We start from the raw sequence: 6,868 nt of genomic DNA on the forward strand, positions 1-6,868 counted from the left end.
TACTTATCAGTGGGGACACACATAATTAGAATGGCCATGTTTCTTAATAGGACCGTGTAAAATAGAGCGTAGCCCTTTATTTATTGGTGCCACCAATAAATAAAGCAGGATTCCAGTCAATGGAAAAATGGCCTCTCCCCACCGGCAATTGTTGTTGTTTACGATTTTCTATCAGTTCTCACCACACAACGACTCTCATCTTTGCTCCTTGAATGTCGACATGTAATGGTATGGAGTTATTGAAACTTACTACATGTAAAAAAGACTAGAAATTGAATGTTTATTTTTCGAGTCTCAAGCCTATAAAGTTGCACTGGGTGCCTTTAAAGAAACCCTGTACATGAAAAATGCTTTTTTTTTTCATTAGAACCTCTTGTGAGCAAGATTAACTTGTTACCATCTAAAACAAATATACATTTTGTGCATACACAACAGAGGATGTGTGTGATAATTACATATTCAGCTTTTATGTTTCCAACCTTTTCCGGCTTATGACTAGGCCTGTCTCTGATCATGAAGAGCATCACCAAGTAAGAATGTTAATAATTTGTTGACGTTTTATTAACACGTTGGCTACATCACATTAAGGCTGATGGCCTCTTACCTCATGAATGCTATGTGTCCGATAGCTTAAAAAAAGAACCTTCCATCTTTGACCCAAATCTAGGCTTGGGATCATGGGAAAGTTATTTGGGATTGATAAATCAACCCCCCCACTGGACACCTGGGCAGCAGGCCAGCTCTCACTTGTCGGGAGCCTTAATATAGCCAGCCTGTGAACTGATAGCACTGAAATTAGGTATCTGAAAGGAGATGTAAAGAGGAAACAGGGGTCCCTTGGGTTTCGGGTTGCCGGGACTACAAGACTGCCACTGCACTTCTTTGAAAACAGTGTGAGGGTCTTTCAGCTGGGCCCTGACTGAAGCTCCCTATATTTAACTGCAAACTGATTTGACAGATAGTGCACTTCCTGACATGCATTCATTCGTTATTTTATGGCTTATTGGTCACGGAGGCAATAAATAGGTTGGTGGCAACAGCTAATGTTTCCAAGCGCTTCTGTCAGAAGCTAAATAAGACAAACAGTAAATTATGGTCTCGTATTCCTCTTTAGTACTGTTACTTAAGATGTGCCCAGATGTGAAATTCAATAAGCACCGGGAGGAGGGAATAGCAAGTCCTGAAGTGTGCCTTTAACACGGTAAGTAGTATATAGTAGATGCAGTGAGTAGAGAGGCAGGCCTACTGCAGCACTGTGGAAGCAGCATGGGTATAAAGCTAATCACTACCAGCGAACAAATGGTTTCACAGCACAGGCAGTGATGAATCATTCTACACCGGATCTTAATCAGTGGATATGATCCAATTCTAGTTCCACCTTTAGACCAACAGCAAACTTTCCATCCGCCGATGGCAGACCCCTGCACCTGTTGAAAGAGAGTCCACCAGGGGAGCCTGACAGCTGAGCCCTTTGCCAAGAGACTCCCTAATTACAAACAAACAGCTGGCATGTCACTGTAGCCCTGCGGTATTCATGGGAGTTGTAGTCCTTTTTGTAGACATTTTTATAGCCCTTTGACATGATGTCCAATGATCCAAAATTATATACATGATAAGCTGATACGTTTATTCACATACAATTATTTAGTTTTAATTAGTTGGCTGTGTCCCCTATTTCTGCTTACTATTGTAGTGTATTGGGGTCTAGAAGCTTCCAGCATGCTGGGACTGTCGGTGGCTCTCAGCATGCAATGCGAACAAGAGACTTAATTCTGTAATGTTTTCTGCATGATTACTTGCAGTTTCACACAGCAGCCCAAAAGGAGCTGGCCCTCCATGCTTTACTGCAGAGGCTCCCACAGGAGGAGCTGGGCCAGCATGTTGGCCTTGCCCTCAGCCAGGCACTCTCGCACGGCCTGCCCAGGCCCTCAGCCAGGCTCTCCGCACGGCTGAATGGATCGAGGTGGTGCTCTCCACACGGCCTGCCCAGCCCAAGGCTTCCGCTCTCCAACCACTCATCAGGGTGATTGACTACAATGAGGAGGAAGAGGCAGAAGAGGCCTGTCAAGTATGGCCTCCACCTTCAGACGGCATCCACCCCGGCCAACCAGCCACTGCTAGCCTGCCCAGCACCAGCGGCAAAAGCCAAAGCCCACCTCCAAGGCCAATTCATGCTGAATGGCTACCTGGGGAATACTAAAGGACTGTATCTGAACTGCCAGCTCAACGGTCAACCCTGCTGGGCCCTGGTAGACATGAAGTTGCAGCTGATGACAGGCTGGAGAAGGTTCAGGAATAATGAGGTTCATGCCTCACCTTTTGTGTCTGGTGTTAGTGTTAGTGTATGTGTATGTGTATGTGTATGTGTATGTGTATGTGTTTGTGTATGTGTATGTGTAAGTGTAAGTGTAAGTGTAAGTGTAAGTGTAAGTGTAAGTGTAAGTGTAAGTGTAAGTGTAAGTGTAAGTGTATGTGTATGTGTATGTGTATGTGTATGTGTATGTGTATGTGTATGTGTATGTGTATGTGCAAGTGTGAATGTGAATGTGCAAGTGTGAATGTGAATGTGCAAGTGTGAATGTGAATGTGTATGTACATGTGTTGTCGTACCAGTAGATGGCAATTCTGAGTCTGTGCGGTGTACAGACATGGGAGCAAGAGTTGCATTGAGAGATATCTGTCTTACTGCACCTCCCTCCGCGCTAGCTCACCTAACCATCTTGTTGTCTAGTTGAAGGCTACCAGATATGTGTCTCTGGTTATCCATGAGCCTTGAAACTCAAATGCTCCACCCGCTACCAAAATTAGGCTTTCTTTGATGCTGGGGCATATTTGATTCACCCCGACACTGTTTAATTTTATCTTTACGATGGAACGCTATCTCTTCTTTCTTCCATCTGACACCAACCATTTTTAACAGAAACAGAAGCATTCCTTAGCAATCTGGATAGGAAATAAGCCTTAATATAGAATCAGTGCACTGATCTACAGGGAAACCCGTTCATTTAATTGTCTTGGAGATCTTAGAACAGACCCTGTGTGGTATTCCCACCATGGCAGACTGCATAAGCTGGTCAGCTGTCCGGAGGCAGAGGTCACAGACTGTCCAGGTCTTGACCTGCTGGTTCTTCAAATCACCACCCGTCCACCTGCATGTCCTGAGGTGGCATCAGACCGATAATTAAGCTACAATGCCTCTTCTCTCACTGGTATTGTGATTGGTTACACTGGCCTGGTGAAATAAAATCAATCTTTTTCTCATAAATTTGTCCTAATTGGGTTGACAGCCATTGGCGTAATACAATTGCCATTGAACTGTTATTTATAAATGAACGTTAGACTAACTAGTAGCTTGCTTGACTAACATCTCATGAATGAACACAAATCATCATTAGTGTCTTGAATCATTCTTATCCAAAATATTATTATTATTACTTAACTTTTCATTACGGTGTGAACTTTTTGGTCTTTAGAGACACAATTTTGAGAGTGAAAAACAGTTCACTCTGATGAACTAAAAGAAGATTGGATAATGTTTGACAGTGTAGCTGTATCATGAAGTACAGGATTTGTAAGATATTAATGATCAGACCGTATGCTATAGCTATATAGACATACCCCTAGTTTTATGTACGTAAGTACAGAGCCAGTCTTGGTGTACACCCCCAGAGTGAGAGTGTGATTGTACTTTACTGTGTAAACAGACCTGCCTCAGATCTGGCAGCGTCACCATTTACCCAGAGTACATTTCTGCCCTACTAGAGTTCCATCAGTGGCTCTGTCGAGAGGCGCTTGTTACTTTTTAAGATGTGTTGGTTTCTCTCTTCAGATGAGTAACATTGATATTGATTGTTGTGATGACAGCTTTATTCAAGCCCAAGTTCAAAGGGTCCCTCTGTTTCTATTTCCCATGCCACTGTACAGTACATTATTGTTATTATTTGAGGATGGGGAGGTATTTACATGTGAGCCTGACGGAGATGTCCCTCCCCCAGCAAGCGGTGCAGTGACAGGCTGACGAGCGCTGACACTTGGTGGCTAGCTGGAGGGGTGTGAGGGCACGGCGCTGGCAGCTGGGGCCCAGGAAGGACTCCACTTGGGCGAGCTGTCTCCTTGGTGTTGATCAGAGGGCACAGCTGGGGGGGCTATTTCAGGAAAGCCTCGTTATTGTGGCCGCTGATCTGGAAGCCCCCCCCCCCCCATACACAGAGGGTACGACAGTGCACTCTGGCATTGGGGAGTTAAGGAACTAAAGACACAATACTCACGTATGAGAGGAGATTCAACCTGGTCGTGTAACGTGGAATATTCACAAAATGTATTTACAGTGGAAAAGTGTCCTTTGTATTTCCATACAGAGTTCTTATCCCAAGTCAGACAAAATGGCCGAACCTGGGAATCAATGGTGACAAAAACAAAACAAATCTAGTGTCAGTGAATGTGTTTATCTCAGCCCAGTGTTGCTCAGGATATGTTATAAGTCTTGGTGATGTCTGTAAAATACTGTATGCGTGTCACAGCGCCCCCGTCTTGTCCAATGACAGTATCAGCTTCCTAGTGGCCCAGCTGAAAGAGGTGCATGCTGGGTCTCCTCTCATGTTTCACCGTGCAGGAGCACTGGCATGTGTTTCTGGGGGTTTCTAAAGCCAGGTTAAAGAGATACCATCATTTACCATGCTTATAGTTTCATGTAGATCTCTGTTCTTACAATTTAATAAGTGATATGCTTTATGCACATGTGTCTGACATTTCTGACAGCCAGTATATTTCCAATCTTAGATACACGTAGACACACATCTGATATCAGACTAAGTGAGGTATCAGCCAGACTATGAAAGTACAAACTATGGTTTGGGGAAACACTGGAATTGCAACTTCATGGTTCCAGCTGGCTCACATAGTGAGCAACGGTGCTTTGGGGAAACATACCGCAGGACGCCATCAGCTGAGAAGAGAGACGGTGATCACATCAGAGCTCGAAAAAGTTTGTGAATCACAATGTTCCATTAACACACTCCAGGGAGAGTATGACATTATTATTTAAAAAAGGACCCTGGCCTCAACGTCACAGTGTTACTTACTACACACAGTGGAAGCACTTGGAACTTGGAAACAGGTGAAATGCCCATACAGATATTCCCATATGGAAAAAGAAGGCTAAAACGTTCACGATCCCTTGGAGAACAGCTGCATCTAGGTTAGTACATTTATTATTTGACCTCAGAAGGCTGTGACAATAGCATGGGCATTCACAGTCATGGGAGGCCATGCACACTGTGTTATTCCTTTCCCGTTCCAGACTGTGATGGCTATGATATCAGTCTTCACACAAGCCCGTGTGAGTGATGTGTGGGTAACTGGCCTGTTAAGAGGGGACAAACAACTCCCGCCTGTTGAGCCACTTCCGCAAATGAGCCCACCTGCACAGCCTTCATTGGCTCCTTGAGTTGTTTGTGGGATGCTGCTTGTTGATGTTAAAAAGCATTGTCAATACAACTGTTTGATAAAAAAATATATGTCAAATACATCACCTGTTCCATTTTGTCCTTCCCTGATGCATCAGTAGAATTGGGAAATAACCCATAACTAGGCTATGTTACAAAATTATGATATCCAAAGACAGACTAGTGCCCCCATTACACCTACATTGTTTAAGTTTACTGAGAAAGTTATACATCGAGTAAAGCATGTAAGTTTGGAACTTGTCTATTAAAGAAGCCAAAAGAAGGAGTCGGAAAGACCATAAGTGTGTGATAGAACAGCTGAGGCTATCGAAGGCCCGCGTGGAATGCGGTAGACGGCGAGAGGAACAGCACTTTTATGGATACTGCTTACCGCTACGTAACTTCACCCATTCGACTTTGCGTCTCCGCAAAGGGAGCCAGTCACGACAGTCTCCGTGCATTTGGGAATTTTGATTTGTGGTTGGCATTATCTCCATCGATATACACTGTCAATCCTATGAGAGAACGAAGCGGAATATTACTCTGAAGGAGGTAATTTAATTTAAAAACGCATGTTTTCTTTTTTCGTGTGACAATGTGTGATTTAAAAAAAATGCACCTGCATATTTTACCTGTTGCAGTGAATTTCTACACAACGAACCGAGTATGTATGTGTACGACAACTATTAACTATGGAAACGTATTAAATGTTAACTGCCCTAAATAAATAATAATTTGTCACTACAATAAAGGGAGCAGGAAATAGTTTTAAAAAAAACGTAATATTCCACCTTTTAACAACATCCCTAAGGAAATAAGAGGAAATCAGACGTGCTGTCGGAAATAAGACGTGCTGGCATTTTGTTTAGTAATCTTAATATATATGAGTGTAATCTCTTGAAAGTCTTGACCAAATTAAATTACAGCTAAATAATGTTTGCCATAAATAGGTAAATATTTGACCAGGCCTATATTAAGACTAGGTTAACCGTGATTCATATGGAAATTAAAGCTAATCAGGGCCTTACTCTGGTCAGTGCTCTTCCATGACATATTTTTCTGACTCTGAGTGTGTCTTATATGGAGAAGACTATTGTGACTTTGATATAGTCTGTTGTGGTGATGAGGATCATTCTACATTAAATAGGTCGGCATGAACACATATCTAAACTCTAAACATACATTCAGCTTGAGCAGTGCAATTGATAGGCGTTTGGTGTTGGGCTGCTCCTTCTTTGGTTTCAAGTCGCTGAAGCAGTGATAAGGGCATCTAGGCAATGATTTGGCAGTGAGGCAGGGATCCAACTTCCCTTGAGTTCTAGGATTTGAGATTTCAGCATTTGTAGTGGTAGATGTTGACTGTCTGTTCTCTGGAACCTTCTAGAACATGGCCACCAAAACAATGAAAGAGAGGTAATCTCAAC

The 6,868-nt window shown here is 43.1% G+C and overlaps 1 protein-coding gene across 1 annotated transcript in view; it reads left to right on the top strand.

The window, feature by feature from the left end:
* Window positions 1-5,860: 5,860 nt before the first annotated feature.
* nexn (nexilin (F actin binding protein)) overlaps window positions 5,861-6,868 on the top strand; it is a 10,640-nt gene continuing 9,632 nt past the window's right edge. The window contains exon 1 of the mRNA XM_080832338.1: window positions 5,861-5,996. The gene's annotated coding sequence lies outside the window, so the exon portion shown is untranslated. The remainder of the gene's footprint in view (window positions 5,997-6,868) is intronic.

The sequence above is a fragment of the Sprattus sprattus genome (assembly GCF_963457725.1).
Source record: "Sprattus sprattus genome assembly, chromosome: 2".
Lineage (NCBI taxonomy): Eukaryota > Metazoa > Chordata > Actinopteri > Clupeiformes > Clupeidae > Sprattus > Sprattus sprattus.